Below are 27,487 nucleotides of genomic sequence, written 5' to 3'. Positions count from 1 at the left end.
AGCCTCCCGGCTATAGCGGCCTGTTCAGAAGTTAGCGACATTTAGGTGGTAAAAATACACTTTTTCATTCCTGTCATGCCATTTTGCATTAATTCCTTAAAATCACCTGAAGGGTTAATAAACTACCTGACAGCAGTTTTCAGTATGTCGGGGTGATGTTTTCAAAATGGTATCACTTTTGGGGTTTTTCCAATATATAGGACCCCAAAGTCAATTCAAATCTGGATAGGGCCTGCAAAAAAAATAATTTTGTAAATTTCCCTGAAAAAATGAAAAATTAATGCCACATTTTTAAATCTCCTAAAAGGCTAACAAAATTAAATAGCGTTTTATAAATGGTGCTGATGTAAAGCAGACATGAGGGAAATGTTATTTATTCTTGTTTTTCTGTGGTATGACTATCTGGATTAAAGGAATAATCATTCAAACTTTGAAAATTGCTAAAAATTTTTTAAATATATATTTATAACCGTCTGCAAACAAGATAAGAATCAGTAACACACATAGCATATAAAGACAAAGAAGGACATAACAATATCCAGAAAGTGTAGCTTGAAAGATTCAAAGGAAGACGTGGTTATTCAGTATAACAGTCAGTCCCTCCCCCCAGGCACGTCTGAAACCCTGCAGGTGTAATCAGGTAAGCCTAACAGGTGTGTTACCAGATATAAGCGCTCTCATATACCAGTCGGTGAATAGAAAGCAGCCATGTAATGCTTGATGCACCGATAGTGGCTGCAGATCAATAAAGGAGGACCATGAGAGGAAAAAAGGTTCAGTATGACTTTCTTTATGAAGTATGGACTCAATCCAATCCATTTTAAAGAAATATGTTACCTTCAAAGAAATTAGATTTAGTGAAGGGGCTGCGTCCTATGTCCACAAATGCAGAATACTCTTGCAGGTAGCCAAATAGTTAAAACATGTCGTTGCTGAGCAGAGAGTCCAAATAGTTGATCCCGTGGGAGAATATTAAATAACGCCCATTCCGGAGATAATGTAAAGCGAATGTTGACGGTGTTAGTGAAATGGCGAAGAAACATATCCCAAACCTCCTGTATCTTCGGACAATCCCAGAGACAATGAAAGATGTCAGATGGAGAGTGTAGACGTTTGGGACAAGAGGGATTAGCCGATAGAGACATCCTAGGTTTGATCTCCGGGGAGATGTGAGCCCTATGGAAAATCATGAGGGCCATAGTTGAGTAGCTGTCATATGGCAATAAAGAGTTTAAACGTAGAGTGGCTTTCAAAAGATCAGTCAGTCTATAATTAGATAGTTGTGATACCCATCTGCCCGGGCCTGGTGAAGAATCTGACCATGAAATAGAAGGTTTGATTGATCTTATAGATGAGACTTACTGAATAAACTCCTGCACGAGCGCCAAGGGAGATGAGATGTAGAGGACAGGTTCTGACACTGTCTGGTATGCCTCCGAAGAACGAGTCAACGTAATGCTTAATCTGAGTAGTAATAAAAATATTACCCACTAAGATTAAATATTTGGAAATAATACCCTCCAGAGAAAGAGGACATTGAGCAGTTGTCAGAAGATCGCAGACTACTCTGGACCCTCTCTCCCCCAGCACTCTGTAAATTGGGGGTGGTCTACGTTCTAAAAAGGGATACCTTGAAAGGGAAGGAAAACTGAGCTATAAGGGTCTAGTCCGCTGATCCTTCTAGCATGACGCCATGCCAATACCACGGACCATAGCAGAGGATTATCCCTGATTGCAGTGGGAACTCTATTTTGTAAATGGAGTAAAGCAGGAAGACTGATCGGTCCAGACATTGCTTCAGCCAATGGGGTGTTGGTAAATTTAGTATGGGCCCAAATCCAATCAAGAGAATGTCTGAAAATGGCTGCAACACTATACAATCTTAATTTTGGAAAATTGAGGCCCCCCCCAAAGATTTAGACTGTTGCTATTTGAAAATACTGATCCTAGATCTCCCCCTCGAGCTCCATATAAATTGTCGAAAAATCTTAGGAGTTGATAGTCAGCTTTATATAATAGAATAGGCAGCGTTTGTAAAGGGAAGAGTATTTTAGGAAAGGAAACCATTTTAATAAGGTGAGATTTACCCACAAAAGATAATTTAAAAGATGTCCAAGATTGTATTTCCTGAGTAATGGCAGATGTTAAGGGTCGAATATTAAGTTTGTAAATAGTATGTGGGTTGGAGGGTAGAAGAATGGCAAGATATCGTAAAGAACCATGCCCCCACTGAAATGGAAAAGGGAAGGGACACTTTTGTCGAGCATCCCTGAAGATAGCTAAAGCCTTAGATTTGTTAAAATTCATGCGGAATCCTGAGATTTCTCCAAACTCATGGAAAGCCCCCATTATGAAAGGAATGGAGTCCTTAGGATTGGCTATCATGATTAGTATGTCATCGGCGAATGCCAAGGACTTGTGTAAGGTGGCCTATCCAAATTCCCTCAAAGGAAGGAATCATCTCCAGATATCTAAGTAGAGGGTCTAGGGCAATATTAAACAATAAGGGGGATAAAGGACATCCCTGCCTCGTACCTCTGAAAATTGAGAAAGGGGATGACTGAATACCATGGAGCCATATTGAGGACTGAGGAGTGGTGTAAATAGTCCAGATAAAATTGAAAAAGGAGAATCCAAACATTCTGTATTTAAGAGTTTGGATGAGGTAGGACCAAGATACCCGGTCAAAAGCCTTATCCGGCGTCAAGGCTAACCAAGATGTTTCGTTTAGCTTTGATTTGATGACTATGAATAACAGCGGCTAATGCCGTTCTAATATTGTAGGTGATGGATCGGCCGTGGACAAAGCCAGTTTGGGACATGGTGAGGATATTGTTATAGATTGCAATCTGTTGGCCATAGGTTTAAAAGGGAGATTGGGCGGTACGAGGCAGGGAGAAGGGGGTCTTTACCCGGCTTTGGTAGTAATGAAAGGCTCGCTTCATTGAAGCAGTCAGGAGGGAAACTTCAATCTATAAAAAATTGCTAATTTTTTTTACATTTTTGTCAAATTTTTGATATGTTTTGTGTTTATTTTTAAAAAAATATCAACCTAAATTTATCATTAATATAAATCATAATGTGCCACGAAAAAAACAATAATTCCTGAGTTATTACCCCATAAAGTGACATTGGTTAGAATTCAAAAATTTGGCCCGGTCACTAAGGGGTAATGAAGGAAATAACTTTTCCATAATGCAGTTACTTAGTGATGCCTGCTTCTATCACTACACCCCGCCGTACTGACTGAGGGCAGCCCCAGTGATATAGGAGGTGGAGATGTCAGCATGTTTTGGCGGCTCAGGTGCCCCATGAGCTTGTAGTAAAAGCCTCCATCTAGAACATTCCATGTAAGTTTTCCTTCTGTCTGTGACTTTTACATTATTACTTTCACAGCTTTGACATCCAGGCAAATATCTGAAGATTATCAATACTGATGCCATAATGGAGAAAGTAGAAAGTGATGTGTGGGATGAGGAGTGGTGCAAAGGGGACGTTCCTACAGGTAACTGCCCCAAAGAGGACGTTCCTATAGGTAAGTGACCCAGTGAGGAGTCACCATTAAATAGAGCAGAGAAGAGTCACATTCTCCTCATTCACCAGACCGGACAATTTTAGGCTTGACTTTTTTTGTTATGTGTTTTCTCAGTTTTTTTGGCCATAGATTTCCCCATTCAGCTAAAATACAGAATTATATATGGCTGAAAATATAATACACACCCGCTCTTATTACATATTGTGTTATCTATAATATGGATATAAGAATAGACTGGGATGATAGATTATCAAAGACGTGTGACACCTCATTGGCAAAGTATCTAGTTTAGTGTTTTCCAGGATTAATCTATAACTTAAGTAACCTATTTGATATACTGAACTAGCTGGAGATTAAAAAAAAAAACTGTTTTAAGACAATTGTCTCATAGTCACTTTATTTTTTCATGAGTTATTTACAAGTTTATGACCACTTATAAAATGCTGCCCATTGTGTTGGATTGTCAGTACAACCCTCTTCTCCCACTCTTAACACACTGATAGCAACACCGCAGAACAAATGTGGTGGGTGCACCATCTTGCTGGAAAATCTCAGGGAACGTGCCATCTTCAGTGCGTAAAGAGGGCAACACATCATCATATATCAATTTCAGATATTCAGTGGCATTGAGGCTTCCATTGATGAAGAATGGCCCCACTATCTTTGGACCCCATATACCACACCATACCATCAATTATGGGTGTCAGGTCTGAGCATTCCTACATGACCAGTTTCCTGGAAAGTGGATTGGTCGTCGTGGGCCAGTTGAAAGGCCCCCAAGGTCTCCCGATCTCACCCCCTTAGACTTTTATCTTTGGGGTCGTCTGAAGGCAGTTGTCTATGCAGTGAAGATACGAGATGTGCAGCAGAAGAAACAACGGATACTGGAAGCCTGTGCTAGCATTTCTTCTGTGGTGTTGCTATCAGTGCGTCAAGAGTGGGAGAAGAGGGTTGCATTGACAATCCAACACAATAGGCAGCACTTTGAACACATTTTATAAGTGGTCATAAGCTTGTAAATAACTCATGAAAGAATAAAGTTATGTTAAAATCAAGCACAACATTGTTTCCTTGTGAAATTCTCAATAAGTTTGATGTAACATGACCCTCTTCCCATTGGAAAAAATAAAGTTGGATCCAAAATGGCCGACTTCAAAATGGCCACCATAGTCATCACCCATCTTGAAAAGTTTTCCCCCTCCCATATACTAATGTGCCACAAACAGGAATTTGATGTCACCAACCATTCCCATTTTATTTAGGTGTATCCATATAAATGGCCCACCCTGTAGAACACTGTAGATAAGCCCTGAAAGGCAGTGGCCGCATCTTATATCGGCCAAAACAGCTGACCGGTTCGCTTTAAAGCATGTTAGGCTGTTTTACTGGGAGAGCGGCTACCAGGAGAAATTGAAATATGTTCCTTACAGCCGCTCGCTTCCAGTCATTGAGGTGGTGCATGAAGCTCTAACACAGAGAGGTGACTGCTACAGCCGTCTACTTCTCCTGAAGAATAAAATCAAGCAGCTGCAAGGAGAATATAATGTCATCACTGAGCAGTGATTGATGGTATAGGAAGGTGACTGGGGCTTATTAGCTTTCATTTTGATGAAGGAATGATGATTTGTTTCCTTATCTCATGGCTTTTTTATTATTGGAGAACGTCCTCAATTTACACAGTGGATGATGCGCTGTCAACAACGATCATTTTTATTCTCATATAAAATATGCAACCAATGACAAATGTTTTATTATTTGATGTTTGCACTGGCCAATGATTGAGAATGAACATTAGCAGAATTGATTGTTTTGTGAAATCATCACATCATCTAAATTACCCCTTTAGTCAGTTAATAGTAGAACTTTGCTACACACTTTGCAATTTCTATGTATTTTTTTATTTTTACTTATTTATCTAAATATAAAAAAAATAAGTATTAAGGTTATTTGACTAAAGAATCACATCAGTTATATTCTTGACAGATGGTCGTACCAGCAGCTCCAAAATGCAAAAAAGTATTGCACAAGACCCATATGAAGAACAAGCCAACATCTCAGACGTGGATCCTTTTAAAGTACAATGTCCTAATTCATCACAGACTGTTAAAGAAAATAAAAGACACAGAAGAAGTGTGGAAAATAAAAAAGCTCCCACAAGGAAGAAGCCATTTTCATGTTCAGAATGTGGGAAATGTTTTACAGAAAAATCACATCTTGTTACACATGAGAGAATTCACACAGGAGTGAAGCCATTTTCATGTTCAGAATGTGGGAAATGTTTTACAGAAAAATCACATCTTGTTACACATGAGAGAATTCACACAGGAGAGAAGCCATTTTCATGTTCAGAATGTGGGAAATGTTTTACTAAGAAATCAAGTCTTGTTACACATGAGAGAATTCACACAGGGGAGAAGCCATTTTCATGTTCAGAATGTGGGAAATGTTTTATAGAAAAATCACATCTTGTTACACATGAGAGAATTCACACAGGAGAGAAGCCATTTTCATGTTCAGAATGTGGGAAATGTTTTACAGAAAAATCACATCTTGTTAAACATGAGAGAATTCACACAGGAGAGAAGCCATTTTCATGTTCAGAATGTGGGAAATGTTTTACAGAAAAATCACATCTTGTTACACATGAGAGAATTCACACAGGAGAGAAGCCATTTTCATGTTCAGAATGTGGGAAATGTTTTACTAAGAAATCAAGTCTTGTTACACATGAGAGAATTCACACGGGAGAGAAGCCATTTTCATGCTCAGAATGTGAAAAATGTTTCACTCAAAAATCAAGTCTTGTTTCACATGAGAGAAATCACACAGGAGAGAAGCCATTTTCATGTTCAGAATGTGGAAAATGTTTTTCAGATAAATCATCTCTTGTTACACATGAGAGAATTCACACAGGAGAGAAGCCATTTTCATGTTCAGAATGTGGGAAATGTTTTACTCAAAAATCAAATCTTGCTGCACATGAAAGAATTCACACAGTAGAGAAGCCATTTTCATGTCCTGAATGTGGGATATTTTTTTTATCTAAAACTCAACTTGTTCTACATCAGAGAACTCACATTGGGAAGAAGGCATTGTAATCCTTCAGTGACAAAACTTAGTTTTTGAAATCTGACTAGAGATGGGCGTACATCTAAATGTTTGGGTCCGGCGGGTTCAGCCGAACAGTTACAAAAATTTCAGGTTTGGGTACCAGAATAGTACCCGGAGCCCATTCATTTGAATGGGGGCCCGAACATCCAATGTTTTCTTCGCTTTAATGCGCATTACAGCGCAGCTAACGCCGCTTCTGATTGGCGATGAAAGCATCCCCACTGGTCAGAGAGCCATGGTGCAGAAGCCGTCAAAAGACAGCGTGATCGGAGGCGGGGCGATGTAGCAGAGCCGTGAGGACGCACCTTGGGAGAGCCCCTATAGTCTGTGATATATTTGCCTGCGGCACGGTCCCCCGGGCTCCTGACAACATCCATCTTCCTGGGAGGTGCGTGGGCAGCTTCAGTGTGGAGACCACGCAGCTGTTCCAGCGAGGAGTGAGGCCTGTAGTGGACGGCGGCGGCCATCTTTTCCTGTCTCTCCTGCAGAGAGACGAATGCCATCTGTCAGATCTCGCTCCTGAGGAGACCTGTGGGCTGACTCATTGATTCTCGGAGGTGTTTGCAGGGGAATATGCGGTGTGAGCTCTGAGAAATGAGCCCCGTGCTCCCCTGGTCACAATAAACTAGCCCGCGGCTCCTGTCATTTCAGGGGTCTGTACACACAGACTGTGGCCCCCCTGCAGGCACTGCAATACACCCTGTGCTGCGGGACCTGGGTGACGACCTCAGGCTGGTCATGAATCAGCACTTCACCCTGTGACCCTATTCTCAGCTGGCTGCATTCCTTTCTACTGCCCAGCTTAACACTATAGCTGCTGGAGTCGGAGGAAAGGGGATTATGCGATCACACGTTTATTCAGCTTGCCATTTGCGTCACTGTTCAATATGAATCGTTCAAAAGGGTCGGCGGCAGCTGTCAAACTGAAAGAATTTGCAGGAACTGATCCATCCGACAGTGCACGATCTCAGGCATAATTCATTAAATGCTAAAACTACAGATCAGCGTAAAAACCACGCTTCTGATAGTGAGGGAGGTGGGGACCAGGATGATCTGACTCTTAGACAAGCATCCGAACAGTTAATGCAGGCCATATCTTTAACTAGAGCATCACTGACAGAAAAAATAGAGAATAGGCACTCTGAGGTGGGCCGTCTCCGACAGGATATGCAAACCATGAGGGGGCGCATTACAGAAGTGGAAACGAGAGTATACCACTTAGAAGATAATCTCCCACCCATGGAAACTAAGTTAACAAGAGTGGCCGGCTCTATAAATGCCTGGAAGCTAAAAGCAGATGATCTTGAAAATAGACTGCACCGAAATAATATTCGGATTATAGGCTTGTCGGAGAGCTCGGAGGGTCAGCAACCTGAGCAATTCTTAGAGGGCTGGCTTAAGGATAATCTTGGAGATGAATTCTCCATGTTTTCTGTGGAAAGGGCTCACAGGGTCCCCACAAGGCCACTTCCACCAGGCAGTCCACCTAGATCATTCCTGGCACGACTCCTCAATTGTAAAGACAGAGATGCTATATTACGTCTGGCTCGTCAGAAAAGCCCTATTAAGTTTAACAATGCCACAATTTGGATCTTCCCCGATTTCTCTATGGAACTCCAAAAGCAAAGGGCACAATTCATGGACATTAAGAAGCAGCTCAGAGAAAAAACATCTTATACTCAATGATATATCCAGCTCATCTCTGCATTGTCCATGAGGGTTCTTCCATGTTCTTTACGGATCCAGTGGAGGCAGCTGAGTGATTACGCTTTCACACAGGATCTCGTGGAAATAAGTCCTGATATGTTTGCAGCTAATGGACATTTATCCAAAGAACTGTAGCATTGGAGCTCCTTCCACTGGCGTCCGACTTCACAACCATACCGGACACTGTTTCCAGTGAGGGTATCCCCATGTTGGATGTATGATAGGAGCGCAGGACTTTGCTCCTTTATTTTTCAACGTATTGTTCTTTTTCTTGTTAGTTTTGTTTGTTGTAGTTTTTATAGATATTGCTGCCAAACATCTTTGTGTTGCCTATAAACTCCACTCGCATGATATGGTATCTCATAACTAAGTGAGGGGACATGGATTTTGAAATTGTCTGTATTACCTGGAATGTGAGGGGTCTTGGGACTCCTCACGAGAATTAAGGTCTTTTCCAGATTAAGCGCCATCACCCCCACATCGTGGCTGTGATCGAGACGCATCTCACCAGGGATTCAGCTCATCATGTACAGAAGCCATGGGTACAGTGGTTTCTTCACGCATTTTATACTAGCTACTCGAGAGGGGTTTCATTGTTGATATGGTGAGATGGGAGGTCAGGGAGGCTCGAAGAGACCCGGAAGGCCGCTTTGTTTTTGTATGCGCACTGATCAACTCCAATACCTGCGTCATACTCTGTGTATGCAATCCCCCCCAGGTAATATGTCAATTCTTCAGATGGCAATGAGCTTTGCTCTAAATTTTCCTGATGCACACATTATATGTATGGGGGACTTTAATGTAGTTATGGATGACTGTCTCGATAGAATTAGACTGGATAGAGAGACTTCTAGAGGGACCTCTTTACCCTCATCTCCCTCTTCACTGATGCTGTTTATGGAGGATAGTGGTTGGTTGGATCTGTGGAGGATGCGCCACCCTGGGGTAAAGGAATACACCTGTCACTCGTCTACTAAATGTACTCTATCCCGTATAAACTACATATTTGGTTCCAGTAGCTTAGCGATATGGGTGGTTGACATAGATTATGGTAACAAAGGAATTTCAGATCATAGCCCGATTATACTTAGACTTAATTTTGGCCGATCAAAACACAATACTTTTAGGAAACTAAATCCATTTTGGTTTCATTGCGTCTCACCCTGAACCCCAGGATTCTAATCTGTTTTGGGATGCCTTTAAGGCGTATTTGAGAGGATGTTTGTCCTCTATGATCTCTTATTTTAAAAAGATGACCTCGAGGGAACATGACGAGATGGAATGACTTAAAGACTCAGAAGCAGCATATCTATCTAACCAGACTAATGAGAATAGAGTGGTATGGCTGACTTCCCATAGGCTATATACTCAGCGCATGGACACCAAGTCTAAGCGCAAATTATTTTTTACTCTGCAATCCTATTTTGTTTTATTTTCCAAAAATATTTATTAGATTTTTAAAGAATTTTTATGAGGGAAGGGAAGGGGTACAAAAACAAAGGGATGGGATAGGAAAAAAAGAAATTTCCCTGTGAAGATAGGGAAATCCCCCAGAGAGTGGGGGAGTAGACAGGCTATATACATAACACATCAGAGACCACAAAGTTTAACATTGACCTCGAATAATACAAAGAGTCTTTTTAATGATCATCGGAGTTGAGTATCGGTAAGAAATAGAAATCAGTGGACAGAAATATGCTGTAATGTTTGCATATCTGTGTTAACTATGAAAAAGCTACAAACTCAACGTTACTATCCAGTTGCTTAATTTCTCTGCAATAAATTAAAAAAGCTTATAATAATTGTTTAGAAATCTTCATGTTAATACCTTAAAAAAAAGCAATTATTCTCGTTTGCCTCCAATGTGTCAATTAGTGAGCATATATAGAGTAGAGTATAGGACGTATAGTAGCCTGCCCCGTCAGGGGCATCCGGTGATGCCCCTGCGACCGATTGGGGGGAATGTCCGGTTCAGTCCCAGAATATTATACGAGTGGAATATAATACTCATTACAAACAAGTATGAAAACCTGAAGTAAGTAAAAATAGTAAAGTACAGTTCTTTCAGTCAGGATGAAGGTCCGAGTTCGAAGAAGAATAGATTCCCCGGGAGGTCTTGGAAATCTTAATTCCGGCACATTCTAAAAAGTCAGTCCCTTTGTCTGGAGAAGAGATAGGAATTAGCCTTGCTGCATATTTCACCAGGAGAGTCGAAGATTGAGTCCAAAAATATGGTATCTCGGCATGTAGCAGTTCGCGTGAAGTAGAGGAGAATGCTTTCCTTTTTTGTAAGGTGTTTCTTGATAAGTCCTTAAAGAAAGATAAATGACTGTAGGGGGAGGATTTGAATTTTGGTTCTTTAGACATTCCAAGAAGCGCACTTCTAATCCAGTTTGGATGAAACGACACAATAACATTCCTTGCTAAGTCCTGCGGAGTGCGGGTGGTCTGCGTATTCGAAAAGTTTTTTCAATCAGATAGTTCTCATTGGTATTGGGAAACAAGTAGATGATCATTGAAGATATATAGCTCTTTAGCTGATAGGTCTGGACTGACTCAGGGATCCCTCGTATTTTAATGTTTTTTCTTTTAAAGTCCTCATAATTGGCCAGGGTGGAGTTGAAAGAGACAATGTCCTTTTTAATTTTTTTCAATGAGTCTGAGAACATGGACAGCATTTGAGAGTCGCTTGATTGTAATATGTCACTTTTTATTTTGGTTGAGTCGGTTATCTTTGGGTTGTGAAGAGTCAAGTTTAGATTATTAGAGGGTTGAGGCTCATGGACTCCATGAGAGTCAGGTAATTCTTGATTTTTCGTGAAGATATGAAAATTTCTAGTAGAATTAGGATATGAGTCATCAGATAATCGTAGCAGAATATCCTTAAAAAGGTTTTTAACGAAAACCTCAGACGCCTTACGTTCTGTTCGCTGCTTAAATGGGTTTCCTTGAATAGTTTGGTTATCTACTGAGACGTCCAGTGATTCCAAAAGAGCTTTACACATTCTAGCTACAAAGCTCTCTGTAGGGTAGTCATCTAAGGCGGGTATGTCATCTATTAACGATGTATTTATCCCAGAACATTTATCCCCCTCAGAAGAAGAGTATGAAGATGGAGTCTTATTAAAGGCTTTGTCAATAGAAGAATCACTCCCATATATTTTATATGAATCAGTCTCACCGGAGGACTCAGCAGAGTAGATACTTTCTAAATCCTCATCATAAAGTAACTGAATGAGATCAGAACAACCATCGTCAGTACCGAAAGTAACCTTAGTCGACTGAGAGTTTCCCTTCATCTTTTGATACGCTTCCCCTTTAATTACCATGGTATTGGAAGTATCCATATGGAACCCATTTTTAACCTCATCCCCCAGTTTAGGTTGTTTGTTGTGTTGTTCTTTATATTCCCAGTGTTCGTCATGATTATTTGTAGCATCATTTGGCATTTATAGGTCTCCGTTACACTGCCGTCCAATAACCCGTTGTCCCTGTATATCTTTTAACTGTTTCCCTTGAGGTGTATTAGAGGGGGATCCCCCGTTCTGGCACCATTGTGGTGAAGCTGTCTCCTGCTTTCCCCTCCCCGCTGACTGTGCCCTGGCACCTCCATCTCTGAGTGCCGCTGGCACGAACACCTCCGCATCAAACCGCAGGCTGCCTCCTCCTGACTCCTGCCACGGGCACTCCTCTCCCACCTCCCGCTGTGTTCCAGTCCCCACTGTATTATACACCCGCTTCTTTCCCCGTGTGTCTGCCGTCTCCGACACCTGGCATCAGCTGCTGCTGGGGCCGCTATAAGCCCTGGTCATCTTACTGCCCTCTCCCGGTTCCCGCCACAAGTGCTCCTCTCCTGCCTCCTCCCGCTGTGTTCCGGATCCAGAAATCTGCGCGCTCACCTGACCGGTGATGTCAGCTGCTCTAGAGGCCGCGGTGAGCACTGCTTCCTTACCGCCCGCCATTGGATGTATTGGCTTCTGACCCCGGGCGTCTGGTGTCTCCCTGCGCCTGGCATCCGCTGCTGCTGGGTTGGCGGTGAGCTTCGACACCTTACCGCCCGGTGATTGAAGTCCTGGCCGCTGTCCTTGGGCTCCCAATGTCTCTTGGAGCCTCCTGTCATCTGTCGCTGGAGCCGCAGTGGATGTCGGAAGCTGGACCGCGGCTCCCTCCTTCCCCGACGACGTCACTTCTGCTGTCATTGCTCTGCTTCTTCTGTCTGTTCCACTTCCCGCGCCGCTGCATCCTTCCAGCGGCGCCCCGACAAGCTTCGCCGCCGCTCTCTCCAGCATCTTCATTGCCATGGCAACCCCGCAGTCTCTCCTCTTCTCACCGGCAGCTTGGGGGGATATCACCGCTAACTTCTTAGGCCCGCTCCTGCCGCTGCTGGATATGGAGGCCCTAACAGGCTTCTCTGCCACGTTCCTCTGCTGCAGCTTTGTCCCGGCAACCTTGGTGCTTCTCCCCTCCACAGCATCAGCTAGTCCAGTGGTCACCTCATCCTTTTTTTGCCCGTGCCCTGTTTTCCAGTTAGAGGAGGAAGTCTTGACAGGCTTCTCCGTTGATGTCGCTTGATTAGTCTTTGTACAGGGCCTCCATGTAGCCGCCGTCCTCCTCCAGGCAGACAGCGTGGGTGACTCAGCAATTTCAACCTGTCTGCTTATCTGCTCCATAGAAGGCCGTTTTCTTGTTAAATCCTTATTTACTTTCTTGCTTGCCATTCTGTAGGTACTCTTCAAGTCTTCAGAAGTAGTTTTTTTTTTCAAAGTCTACAAAGAAAGTATGCTAAAAGTAGTTTTTTTATGGGAATTTCAGGAGCTCAGTAGAACCCGTCTGCTCCTGTCCCCTGCAAACCACGCCCTCTGCAATCCTATTTTGAACTAGGGAATCAGGCAGGTAAATTTTTGGCTTTTCTGGTGCGTCAGCATAACACATCTAACACCATACTCCAGATCCGAACATTGGATAATTCAACAGTGACCTCAACTGAAGATATACTTCACTGTTTTTATGAGTATTATACAACATTATATAGTTCAACACGTGGTCTTGATACTCCACAATGCCTAAATTACCTATCAGATATAGAATTCCCCACACTGGATGCTACCCAGCGAGCCTTTTTGGATGCTGATTTTACTATAGAGGAAATTAAAAATGCTATGATGGCTTAGTAACTTAGTTACTCCTTCCAGCATAGTGCGATGCTGGTTCCTAAATTCATATTCACTAATCTGAACTCCCTGACCACGTCCTTTATATGGGGGAAATCTAGACCCAAACTTAAATTATCCACTCTACAGAGGTCTAAACGTATGGGGGGGGCGGCACTGCCGGATTTTTATTAATACTATCTGGCAGGACAAATTAAAGCTTTTAGTAAGTGGATGCTGGAAAATAATCTACCTAACTCGGAACATCATCTCATTCATGCTGCAGAGATTGACTGTCCGTTAGGCTTTTTAGAAACAGATAAACTTAATGCCCCCCGATTGCTACCGCTACTCCGTTTAGCGAGGTCGGTCTGTAGACAGATCAAAAAAGTGATCCGCTTTGAGGGCATCATTGTTGAAATGCCACTATGGAACAATAACTATTTCCCGGTGCTGTTGAACCACCCGTCCGCTGGCTTTTGGATCTCACATGGTGTTTCTTTAATAAAAGACCTATATGAAGGGAATATCCTTATGTCTTTTGAACAAATCCAACTTAAATATAATGTCCCTAGATCCCAATTCTTCCGTTATCTTCAACTCAGATCAGCTATCCATTCTCATTTACGGTATTCAAGTACGACCCAAGCTATCTCATCTCTCCCTTTAATAGGAATCCTTAAATCCCAAGGCCCTCAGGGCCTTATCTCTACTCTTTATACGTACATGTCGGCAGGAACTGACTCTGCTATAACGACAATTAGGGGAAAGTGGGAGGGCCTCATTCCTGATGCTCAGGCTGAGGATTGGGAGGAGATTCTTGAATCTCCAACTAAAGTATCTCTATCTATTAACAATAGAATGACTCAACTATATATCTTGCACCAGTCATTTCTAACTCCATCGCGACTTTTCAGGATGGGTCGTTTCCAATCCTCTGAATGTTTGAGGTGTCATACAATGGAAGCAAACTTTGTACATATGGTGTGGGGATGCCCCATTGTCCTTTCATACTGGTCTGAAGTAACATCATTGCTAACATGCTTAGTGCAAATTCCTGTTCCTCTTAGTCCATCAGTTTGTTTATTTGGGGTGCTAGATGAGGAGAATTGGGGACACTATGTTAGGATTTTTCTATGTGAAACACTTTTCTTGGCTAAGAAGGTGCTGGCGTTGCGTTGGATGGGAGGGTCAAGCCTCTCTCTCAGAGCCTGGATTGACCTGGTAAACTCGGTCATCCCATATGAGCGAACACTTTATCAAAACAGGGGCTGTATGGGCAACTTTGATAAAATCTGGGATAGATGGAATTCCTCTTATCTCACTATATCGGGGAGTGGAGGCTCGATACCACCGTGACTGTTATAGTTGGAATCTATCGAGATGTATTTATGGCATCACATAATTTTTTTTTTTTAAATATTATATAATGTACTAGGCAGCGTGTTAGGTTGTAGTTTAATTAGATTGGTAGTGCTTTTGTGATATGTACTTTCAAAGATATAGAGCTTGACAATGCTTCTGTTCACCTGTTTAATAATTCATTATCTAAGCAATAACTCATAGACCTGTGAAACTAAATTGTATAAACAATTTATTGTGTGAATTGCTATTCACTTACAATGATTTTGGTAAAATGCATGTGTATTATTTTGGTGTATGCATAAATGTACATGTGGTTTCTCTTTCTTGGTTAATAAACGAATTTAAAAAAAAAAAGACAGCGTGATCGCTCAGCTTTGATCGGAGGTATATTTTACCTCCAGTCACTGGTGTCACCTGATGTGACTACAGCTCCCATCATCTGACACCTGCAGTCGCTAATTACAATGAGAGCAGGAGTGGCGGAGTTTTCATCTGCCGCTCCCGCGCTGTAAATAAATAATAAAAATAACGGCATGGGTTCCCTTGTAGTTTTGCTAACCAGACAAAACTCACAGCTGGGGGCTGCAACCCCCTTCGCTCGCGCCAACCTGCCAAGGTGCCAGCGTGACAGTTTTATTTTGAATGGGGAGTGACTTGAACTTTTTTTTTTTTTTACTTTTCTTTTTACCTTTGGCATGCTTCAATAGTCTCCATGGGAGACTAGAAGCTGCAACAACCCGATCGATTGTGCTAGATAGAGGCAATGATCAGATCGCCTCTATGTAGCAAAGTTACTCACTTGCTATGAGCGCCAACCACTGGGTGGCACTCACAGCAAGCCATCACTGACAACCATAGAGGGCTCAAGGAGACTTCTGGCTGTTATGCCAACGAACAGGTGACCCGCGATCACATGGCGGGGGTCACCAGTGTTCGGGTTTATGGCCCGAAGGCCGGAAGCACGAATTAAATGGCACTGTCAGAGTTTGACAACGGCATTTAACTAGTTAAAAGCCGCGGGTGGATTGTGATTCCACCCACGGCTGTTTCGAGCACATGTCAGCTGTTCAGCCCGTCCTGTTCATATAGACATCACAAGACGGGCTGCAGGATATAGACATCACAAGTCGGGCTGGGGGATATAGACATCGTGAAAATAGCAATTGTGTCTTATAAAAAAATTAATTTTGAAACTAGTTAAAACATTGTGTGTTAACAGCAACAAATATATAATGAGGTCCGATTGCCACAGGCATAGCGGTGACAGGGTGCAATGAGATGGCATGGTGACCCCTCACATAATATGTCTTAACTGATGAATCAACTCTCAGAGGAAACGCGTCGAGAGCAGCGCACCATTCACTATATCCCCTACCTGACAGATTGAGAATCATACCTACACTAAGGGGATTGGTCAGACCAGACTATACAACTCCTGAAAGCTACATGTATGGAGTGAGAGCGTTCCAATTGAACACTATGCATTGTCTCTCGCTCTTGGACAGGGGTTCACATTTAGCCACTGTGTTTTGTGTAAAGCTAGACATATACTGCACCTAAAGCAAGTGGAATTTGTGTCTTGCTATTAGTATACCAATGGCAGAGTACATATATATTGGTTGGATGTGTTGCCAGTGCTGATTCCCTAGGAGACGGCAATTCAACACCCTAAGACTCAATCTTATAGGTAAAGTGGCTTTTTACACTGTCTTTGTACCTTAGGTCCAATTGGACCTCATTATATGTTTGTCCTTATTAACGCACAATATTTTAACTTAACTAAATTAAAAGTTAATTTTTAGATACCACACAATTGCTATTTTCACGTTCTTATTATTGTGGTCTATTGCATACCCTTACTATTGCTGGGATATAGACATCACAGAAGGGCTAAGGCAAATAGACATCACAGGACGGGATGGGAGCATATAGACATCATAGGATTGGCTGGGGACATATAGACATCATAGGATGGGCTGAGAGCATATAGACATCATAGGTCGGGCTGGGGGCATATAGACATCATAGGACGGGCTGGGAGCATATAGACATCATAGGACGAGCTGGGGTCATATAGACATCATAGGACGGGCTTGGGGCATATAGATATCATAGGACGGGCTGGAAGCATATAGATATCATAGGACGGGCTGGGAGCATATAGACATAGGATGGGCTGGGGTCATATAGACATCACAGGACGGGCTGGGGGCATATAGACATAGGATGGGCACGGGGCACATAGATATCATAGGACGGGCTGGAAGCATATAGACATAAGATGGGCTGGGGGCATATAGATATCATAGGATGGGCTGGAAGCATATAGATATCATAGGACGGGCTGGGAACATATAGACATCATAGGACGGGCTGGGGTCATATAGACATTACAGGACGGACTGGAAGCATATAGACATAAGATGGGCTGGGGGCATATAGATATCATAGGACGGGCTGGAAGCATATAGATATCATAGGACGGGCTCGGGGCATATAGACATCATAGGATGGGCTGGAAGCATATAGATATAGGACGGGCTGGGGGCATATAGACATCATAGGACGGGCTGGGGGCATATAGACATCATAGGACGGGCTGGGGGCATATAGACATCATAGGACGGGCTGGGGGCATATAGACATCATAGGACGGGCTGGGGGCATATAGACATCATAGGACGGGCTGGAGGCATATAGACATCATTGGATGGGCTGGGGGCATATAGACATCATTGGATGGGCTGGGGGCATATAGACATAATTTGATGGGCTGGGGGCATATAGGCATCATAGGACGGGCTGGGGGCATATAGACATCATTGGATGGGCTGGGGGCATATAGACATAATTTGATGGGCTGGGGGCATATAGGCATCATAGAACGGGCTGGGGGCATAAAGGCATCATAGGACGGGCTGGGGGCATATAGACATCATAGGACGGGCTGAGGGTATATAGACATCACAGAAGGGCTGGAGTTGACTCTCCTGTCGTCGCTGGTGGAACACGAGCATGGAGCACCGAACATGCTGACGCCAAGGTACGTCAGCGTCTTCAGTGAACGCACCACAGCGTTTTGTACTGAACTCTGTGTGCGCGTGCTAGCAGTCTCAGGAGCAATTAAAGGGCCCATGGCTGTCAACATGTGGCTACCGGCCACAACACTGCAGTCCCCAGAAATTTGTCCTTGGGCCACAAAAAAGGACACTTGGCTGCAAGCAACCCATGGGCCAGAGGTTTCCCATCCCTGCTTTATTTAGTTGGAAAAACCTTTTATTATGGCTTCCTGTCTATGACTATGTCGTAGCTGCTTTTGTTCTGACCAAGCGTCAGCTGTCCAGATCACCAGTGAGTCCGAATTGTGAGGTTTTTCGCCCTTTCTGTTGCAAGTGCTTGGAGACAAAGAGACTTCAACACACAAGCCGTGGTCAAATCACTTTATCTGACGTAATGAAATACAAGACATGTTTTTATACCATTTACAACAATATGTGACTCTATGGAGCTCATTTGGCCCCCACCATCACCTCAGGGTCGTACCTTGTTTACAATATACCCAGAACACGTTGTTGAGAACAAATATGATAACAAGTATAGTTTCCTTGAAGACAGAGACTACTAGTCTACATAAGAATAATTCTAGCAATAATAAGGCAAAAGGCGATTGAAGTCTTAAAGGCATTTAAAGGGATATAAAAGCAAACCATTAACTCTTCTACATCAATTTCCCCCTTTTGTAAATGGTATAACCTTTGCCACAGGGTCAGCTGATGTCCACAAAGGAGCTACTGTCTCATGGGTCTAGTACCCATAAGGGGGCTTCCTACCTGCTTCGCCCATCCACCCTCAGTGTGGACACTCACTTTCCCCATCAGCAATGGCCACCTGGGGTCTATGATACACTACAGAAGGTTCAGCCTTAGATTTTTTTTTTCACACATACATTATTCAGTAGCTTAAGTAATACATATATTAGCGCTTTTACGGCTACATAAAATAATAAGCAAAACAACAAAATTTGCATACAAGTCTGTACAATGCCAAAAAAAAATCCATCCTGCAAGGCCATTAAACCAATTTGCTGGATTTAGGAAAGAGAATGTGTTACCTCACCAGGAGTCTCTGTTTGCACTGTGCTGCTTTAACCATTGGTCTCTAAGTTCACCTATTTTGTCTATACTGGCCCTGATCTGGTGATTGCCAGCAGGGTCGATATAATTACAACAGGTGGGACCAATTATTTGACACATTCCTCCTTCTTTTGCTGTCAGGTAATCTAGTACTATAGTATGCTGGTTAGTAACTACGATTAATTGTCTCTGTATTGTATTAGTTTCATTAAGAACTTCAAGAATCTGGAAAACCAAATCATCCAGGTAGTCGGTAGCTTCCACTAATTTATCCCACATTTGGGTTATGAAGGGGTATATTAGCATACTACTGAATATTTTATTTGTTATCCCCTTTTCTACTAGATGCGGCCTACCATTTGGCTTATTGTCTGCAGCCCTTCTATACGAGGTGTGAATTGGAACTGCTGCAGTGTCTATTTTACTATGAGGAACTATGAAAGTGGCTGGTGTCAGTTTAGCAAGAGTGCAGACCCCTCTTATGTCCGGGCTCACCCACCTGTAGGCACGATGTCTGCAAACCAAGAATACTCCTTTGGGGAGAACACAAACGTGACCAGGGGTCTGTATACATTGGTATAAACTCAAAAGTCCTGACCTACTGTAGGCTTATGGGCACACCAAGTATTATTCATTTGTTTTCCACTTACACCAGACGTACATTTACCTCTTTCTTTCCTTATTATTTTACCCGTAGATGATTTACAGCCTTCAACACCATCTTGGTACACCGTATCATTAACCTGTGTTTGATCGCGAGTGTATATGCAGAAGCAATTATTGTCCTCACCACAGGTGTCTGCTCCAGTGTGTTGAAGACTGAACTACAGTCCACCATTGGGAATAGGGTCTGAGTGAGGGATTTCAGTCCTCCTCCTGGCGACCATATTTCCGACATCTGAGTCATATTCCCGCCACCACATTTGTACCTTTAGGCCACGTTATATTAAACTGAAACCAGGGATTAGCGGCCCATTCGACTATAGCCAATGAGGCAGATATATCATGGGGCACACCTAGATTGAGTCCAAGTCTCATTGTGTATGCAGTGTGGGGTTAATACCTCCCATGGCTCCAGAGGTAAGGCCAAGTACGGCATAGTCCTTACAGATACTTTGCTGTGTGTACAGATCCAACAGTCCTTCAGTTTCTGTCCTTCCATGTCCTTTATAAGAAGAGCATGATGCCGAATAAGTTTGTTGTCCCAATCAGCATTTAAGAGTTTGTCCTGTGTCTCTGTAGAGTGCAGTAATCCTGTCACTGCCAGCAAGGTGATGATGAGAACAGTCATTCTGCTGTTGACAGGACCTTCTTGCAGTGACTGGCGTGGATCCAGGTGGGCTTTCCCTCAAGTTTTACTGAAGTGGATGTGGTCAGCTGGACTTGGAAGGGGCCGTCAAATCGTGGGTCCAGGCTCCTCACGTGTCTGCATATAACCACCCAATCACCTGGATTCAGCTGATGCACATCTGCACTGGCATTAGGATCTGGAATGTATGAGAACACATGTTTATGCACCACATTAAGTCTTTCCTGCTAGGCCTGGACGTAGGCTGTCATAGCACCGTGTTGCATTTGTAGCACCTGTGGGAAGTACAGACCAGTCTTTGGTGCACTACCAAACAGGACTTCAAAGGGAGACAAGCCTGTCTTTCTATTTGGAGTGTGTCTGGAAAGAGTGCAAGAGGCAAGCACTCTACCCAGCTCTTTCCTGTGTCTGCGATGGCCTTTTGAATTTTCAGTTTAAGTGTCCCATTTAGTCTTTCCACTTTCCCACTACTTTGTGGCCTATATGGTGTATGAAACGTTCGCTGTACACCCGGGGCCTGCATGACTTCCCTCATTATTTCTCCTGTGAAGTGTGTACCCCTATCTGTTTCTGTGGCTTCTGGGACACCATACCTGCAGATCAGTTCTTTCATCAGTTTGTCTGTAGTCATTTTAGCATTTGCACATTTTACCGGATAGGCTTCCGGCCAACCAGAGAAGAGATCTACACATACTAGGATATTTGCATACACTCCTACCTTGGTAGCTGTATGTCGTCAATCTGCAGTCTCTGAAACGGGTAGAGAGGCCTAGATGTCGCTTTCTTAGGGACTTTTACTGTTTTACCTGGATTGTGCTGTGCACAGATGAGGCATGATTGTACAAGTTTTGCGGCTGCGTAACTGAAACCAGGAGCGATCCAGAAGGCATCTACCATGGCACACATGTGACTTTTTGAGGTGTGAGTGGGGCCATGTGCTGCTTGCGCCATGATTGGGAACAGGGACTTTGGTGGGCACATTTTATCCTTATTCTCCCATACTCCATTTGAGTTCAGCTCAGCTCCCAGTCTCCCCCGGTGTACCTTCTCTGTTTGGGCAGCCTTTTGCTGGAGGGATTTCAGGTCATCTAGGCTCAATGTGGCTGGAATACGCTGACTCCCCGCCATCATCCACTGCTCTCTCTAGGCCGCCTTGTGCTACTTTAGTAGCCTCGTTCACCCTTCTGTTGCCCTCTACCTCCACGGAGTCACCTTTGTGTGTGCTTTTACCTTGACAATGCCAACCTGGACTGGTAACATCAATGCCTCCATCAATTGTTTCACCAGCTCTGCATTTTTAATGGGCTTCGAATCTGTGAAAATATTAGCGACTTTACCTGCAGCGGCTCTACACGCCTCAGTGAGTGCCTTCAACTCTGCCTCCTGCGCCGACATGTGAGGAGGGAGTGGTTCCACTCGGATTACCTCATGTGAGGATACTACTGCATATCCAGTGTAGAATCGTCCATCCTGGTGGTATCTGGAGCCATCTACAAAAAAGAAACTCAAAGTCTGCATTAGGAACTGGTTTTTCATGAACGTGTGCAAACCCAACTGTCTCCTGACTCATCAGTTCTATGCAGACATGTTCATGCGTCATGTGAAAGTATCCTTCCTCACTCACTAATACGGTCACCAATTCCCCCTTTTCTGAATCCACAGGCAGGAGGGTGGCTGGATTCAGAACGTTACATCTTTTGAGGGTGACATACTCAGGAATTAGTAGAGCACACTCAAGTCGGAGCTATCTAGCCATAGACAGATGTCTTGGTTGAACTTGTATGAGTATGACATGGATGTCATGTGGGGAATAGATTGTCAAAAGAAACGTCAGTGTGATCTCACATGCCTTTCCTAGTACTAGTGCAGCTGCTCCTACCGCACAGACACAATCAATTTTGTGTGAGGTCCCGGGTCTGATGACAAGCAGTCATAAAGTGGTTGGAATATTTGTGAAGCGGACCTTATCCAAGGCCTACTGTAGGTCACTAAACCTAGGAAAAGTGCATAGATGCTGATGTGACCTGGGTAGAGGGAGATCTTGAATTGCCTGTTTCCTGTCAGGTGTCTGGTACCTTCGGCAATATAATGTCCCAACAAATGTCACCTTTTGTTTGTAATACTGTAATTTGTCACGTGAGACCTTGCAACCCTTAGGGTCATCCACGTACTGTAATAGTACAATCTGCGGATGAGGTGATTGCCACTACTCAAGGATCCCTGCCATTGCTGCTGAATAGATGGCAGGGGATTTCTTTCCCCCTTTGTGGGAGGACTGTCCAACAATATTGTTCACCTTTATGAGTAAAGGAAAAAGATACTGACAGTCAGGGTGCAGGGGTACAGAAAAAAATAAATCAATGACTGTGAAACATTACTGGGATCTGTGACAGTATTGTGTGTGTTAGGGATGATTGAGGTCACACTCACTGTATGATCATTAATAGCCCTTAAGTCATGAACCTTTCTGTAAGTGTCAGCAAACCCTTGAGTCCTTTTTTTCCTAATGGGATACAAAGTGGTGTCGCAGGGCGAAGATCTTTGCAGTCCAGGGGGGGTTTCTTTGCACCAGAACCCCTGCCTTAACATACTCTCTAATATCTCTGCTCGGGGCAATTGATTTGGCTAGGCTCAAGGGGTATTGCTTAAAACAAGGAGGAGTGGTTCCTTTTTCTTTTTTTCAATTTAATCATGACAGGGGGAATGGGCAACCGACCCACATCATTTTTCCCCCCTTGCCCAAACAGTGTCTGGCACCTGTCACATTTCCTCATCCTCAGGCATTTTGGTGTTAGTTTCACCGCTTTTGTCATATACACCATTGCCGCAATCTTACACAAATGTTTATCTGAGAGGGGACTTGTGACTGTAATACCCTCAGGAGAGTACTGTATGGTGGCCGGGATCGCACTCAGCACATCTGCTCCCAGTAAATTCATAGGGGTATTGTCACTAACAATATGTTTTGTAAGTTCCACAATTCCAGCACCTCACTGTTTCTATGTCCTTAGGTCCCTTATTACGTCTCCACTTTTTTCCTTGTGCTCCAGCATACATGACAGGTCATCTTATTGTCCTTGTTTGCTCAACTTCTTTAGCTACCATAAGGAGGTCTTTTCGGATCTACATGCCTCCATTCAGGTCTGGCTGTCTATACTGCGTCTCGTAAGTCCTTGTTCATACCGTCAATGAATGCATTCACCAGTATTCTAACATTAAGTGGGTTTATGCAAATGTACCCCATGTCTGCCCATTTCAGCTGTAACTGTCCTAAGTACATCTCTACCCTCTCTCCTTTTTGCTGTGTCACATTAGTCAGGAGTACGGACTGCTCTGATTGTTCCACTGTAGCCCATTGTCTTAGTGACTCACAGTACGTCTCCCCAGACCGTGCAGATTTATCATCCATGCCCCAAGCCTGATTCTTTGTCACATCTGTGTGTGTCTTAATTATATGTCCCAGTGCGTCACCTGCCTTTAAACTCACCAACCTCTCTAGGTCTGCCCAGGTACACTTATATGTCTGCTGTACTTCCTTTATTTGTCTGTAAAACGGGAATGGTTGGTCTTCAGGGTCAGGCAACTGCTTCAACCAAGCTAGCTGGTCAGAGGGGCTCCAGGGATAATACACCTGCATCTTTGTTATTCTAGTCGCACTTCTAGGTCCTGATGGGGTTGGTGGTCTGATGTCTACTGTCAGCTTACTCCTCGAAGGTCAATGTCCCCACTACCCACTATCCACATTATTATGTCAGCTTCTTATGATCTTGTCTGGATAGGATTTAGCACAACTCGCTTAGGTCAGTAGCACAGGTCACACAAGTAGCTATTCAGTCTGGGTTTGTCTGAGTCTGATCACAGTGTTTACAAGTCCATCTGTTTTGTCTGGGTCTCTGGTTACATTTTTTCAATCAAAACATTCATAATACACCTTCCATACTGCTGCACATTCATTCTCAAGCATCATTTATTCACTTGCTATTTTCTTCCCTTGTCTGTGCCTTTTTGTACATCCAAACATTCACACTCTGGTATTTTTGCCTTTTTAAATATTGGTCCAACCTGTTTCACCGCTTCCTTAATTCTCTGTCTTTTACAATTTGCATAGCTGTCTTGGATCTCAGTGGGGGCATCGACTGTACACAGAAAAAGTTGCCATGGCTTCAACCTTTTTCTGCCGATAGCTCACCTTTCTTCTGAAATGCCCTCCCAGTGTGCCTGAACCTCTGTCTTACAGGCCACACTTAGCAAGTCAGAGAGAGCCTGCCAAGGTGTAGCGGGAAGGCTCCTTGCCTCTCTCCCGGTAGACCTACAGGATGTAACGGGAAGGCTCTCTGCCTCTCACCCGCTAGATCAGCTGACTAGATAGGAATAGGCCTTTTTCCTTCTAGCCCAGCTCCATGGATTGTGGGAAGGCTACTTCAACTTAGACAGCTCACCTTTCTTCTGAAATGCCCTTCTGTGTGTCTGGACCTCTGTCCTACAGCCCACACATAGCAAGTCAGAGTGAGTCTGCCAAGGTATATCCAGAGGGCTCCTCGCCCTCGCCTCTCACCCACAACAAAAAAACCCGCTGACTAAAGTAAGAAGGCCCAGGTGTGATAGGCCTCTGACCTACTTTATCAGCCGTACAGTCGGCTACCTCCTCTGTTGATACACAATTTGCTATACAAATCAATCACACAACTAGAAGCAGGTTCAAACACATTAATGACCAAACAATCACTTACAATTACCAAACAATCACTTACAATGACCAAACAATCACTTACAATTTCCTTCTAAATTAGGCACCATATTTTACTTTTAACTTCCAACTTCAATTAAGTACTGTTGCTTTAAAATGCACAAATCTTTCAGGGCGTACCTTACGGATAGAATTACAGAGAATTTTGAGCACAGCTCACAATCAGCAGAGATAAGAGCGAAGGGAGAAGAAAAACTGTGCAGCGGCATCATTCCCCCCCCCATCAGAATCCAGCGTCCTTCACTGAATTCTGTAGTTCTTTAGACTTATCAAAATCAATTTCTACAAAGGAACTCAAAATCATGGGATTTTAATGTAAGAGCAGATAACTGTATAATGAGATTAACCATGCCTTGCCCTTTTTCTGGCCAAATGCATTCAGGAAACTTTACAATGTAATGCCACACATAACACGAGCTACATCATTACTCAATTCATTCAGTCTCTGAACTCATTCAGAGGTTCTCATAGACATACATACAAGGATTCACACAGCCTGCCTATCTTGGACCTTGGATTTAACACCTTAACCTACAGCAGTGTCCACTGACACTCTGAGAACACCAAAGCCAACTTTTTTAAACAACAAGAATCAATGAAAACCAAACCAACGTCAGAAGGTCCAAAACAACCAAAAACCACAGCCCTATACAAAATACAGCCTCATATGATTTACTGCCAATCAAAAACAACAACTGCACAGAGTCTATCCCAGACTTTGTGCTACACAGTACACCAGTACACAACCAGTTAGTATATTGCCTGAACAGTTTAACAGATAATACAGATGACAATTATCTTATTACTCTATTATTCAACTCTCATACAGACATACTCACCACTCACTGGTGATGTGGGTTCTTTTGAACCGTGTTGTACAGTCTTACCCAGAGATATGTAGACATCCTTAGAAAGGTTGCAGATGCAGAATCAATGTAAGAATAAATGTTCTGACCTGCTGCAGCCTAGATTCTGCATTTTCAACCTCCCAGGAAGCTCCCACATACGGATTCCGAATAGGCTGGTTTCCACGGCCCCACGTTGGGCGCCAAAAACTGTCGTAGCTGCTTTTGTTCTGACCAAGCGTCAGCTGTCCAGATCACCAGTGAGTCCGAATTGTGAGGTTTTTCGCCCTTTCTGTTGCAAGCGCTTGGAGACAAAGAGACTTCAACACACAAGCCGTGGTCAAATCACTTTATCTGATGTAATGAAATATAAGACATGTTTTTATACCATTTACAACAATATGCGACTCTATGGAGCTCATTTGGCCCCCACCATCACCTCAGGGTCGTACCTTGTTTACAATATACCCAGAACACGTTGTTGAGAACAAATATGATAACAAGTATAGTTTCCTTGAAGACAGAGACTACTAGTCTACATAAGAATAATTCTAGCAATAATAAGGCAAAAGGCAATTGAAGTCTTAAAGGCATTTAAAGGGATATAAAAGCAAACCATTAACTCTTCTATATCACCCTCATATGCATTCCACTAGAGATTACTTTGTGAATCCAGGGGATGGTACTAGACATAGGTTAATGTCGTATATTAATTGCAAAACCAGTTGTGTGGTCTATGCATTGATCTGTCCATGTCATCAGGTTTACATCGGTCAAACCTCCCAGGAACTACGTCGTAGGATACAGAAACACTTTTCGACAATTAATCTGGCACGAATCGATCAAGCCAAGGGCAAGGCCTTGACATCTGTGGCAGCCCATTTCCCCTGACCCACCATGCTGGTAAGGTGACCAATACTAGGGTGGTCAGAATGGAGAAAATATCATTGTCTAATAGGGGGGGCTCACCTAGGAAATTATTACTACAACTGGAGTCTCGATGGATTTTCAACCTAAATTCATTAAGCCCGAGGGGTCTAAATGAAGAGCTTCTGTTCACGGGGTTCTTAGGTTGATTACTTATGATGTTCCCCTTTTTTTCTCCTTAGGCAGTTGTCTTCTTTGGATATCACCATCGATGGGAATGATGGTCACCTTATGTCTTCATTGGAGTCGTGTCAAGGATGTATCGTGTTCTGGTTCTATTTTCGTGTACAAAGCTCTTGAATAAACTCTGGGACAATTGATTCGAGCTATCCGGATTTATTGGACATGTGTATCATGGAATTTTCAGATATATGGAATATTAAAAACTTTTCTGAGGTGTTCGGTTATCTTGGTCGATGTATTTTGCCATCAGGGGTTCCTTTAGGGGGGATCATTGCAATGGCTCCATTATGTTAGTCTTGTTAGTCTATACATCTTTGGACTCTATCCCCCGGGGAGGAGTATCCGTTATGTTCTTGACACACTATGGTCTGTTTAGACCTGTGTGGCATGTCTTTAGAACTGGGCTCATGTGGACCATATCTTAGGGTGCCATATTGGTGCAATTGGTTTTGGATCGACTTAAATAGGGCAATGT

At 43.2% G+C, this 27,487-nt stretch overlaps 1 pseudogene; it reads left to right on the top strand.

The window, feature by feature from the left end:
* LOC141047849 (uncharacterized) overlaps nt 1-15,222 on the top strand; it is a 110,186-nt pseudogene extending 94,964 nt beyond the window's left edge.
* The last annotated feature ends 12,265 nt before the right edge of the window (nt 15,223-27,487 follow it).

This window comes from Dendrobates tinctorius, unplaced genomic scaffold, assembly GCF_039654945.1.
Source record: "Dendrobates tinctorius isolate UK_male_01 unplaced genomic scaffold, ASM3965494v1 ptg000129l, whole genome shotgun sequence".
In the NCBI taxonomy this organism is placed as follows: Eukaryota; Metazoa; Chordata; class Amphibia; order Anura; family Dendrobatidae; genus Dendrobates; species Dendrobates tinctorius.
The sequence above is the reverse complement of the archived record's forward strand: the minus strand, read 5'-3'. Positions and strand labels throughout refer to the sequence as shown.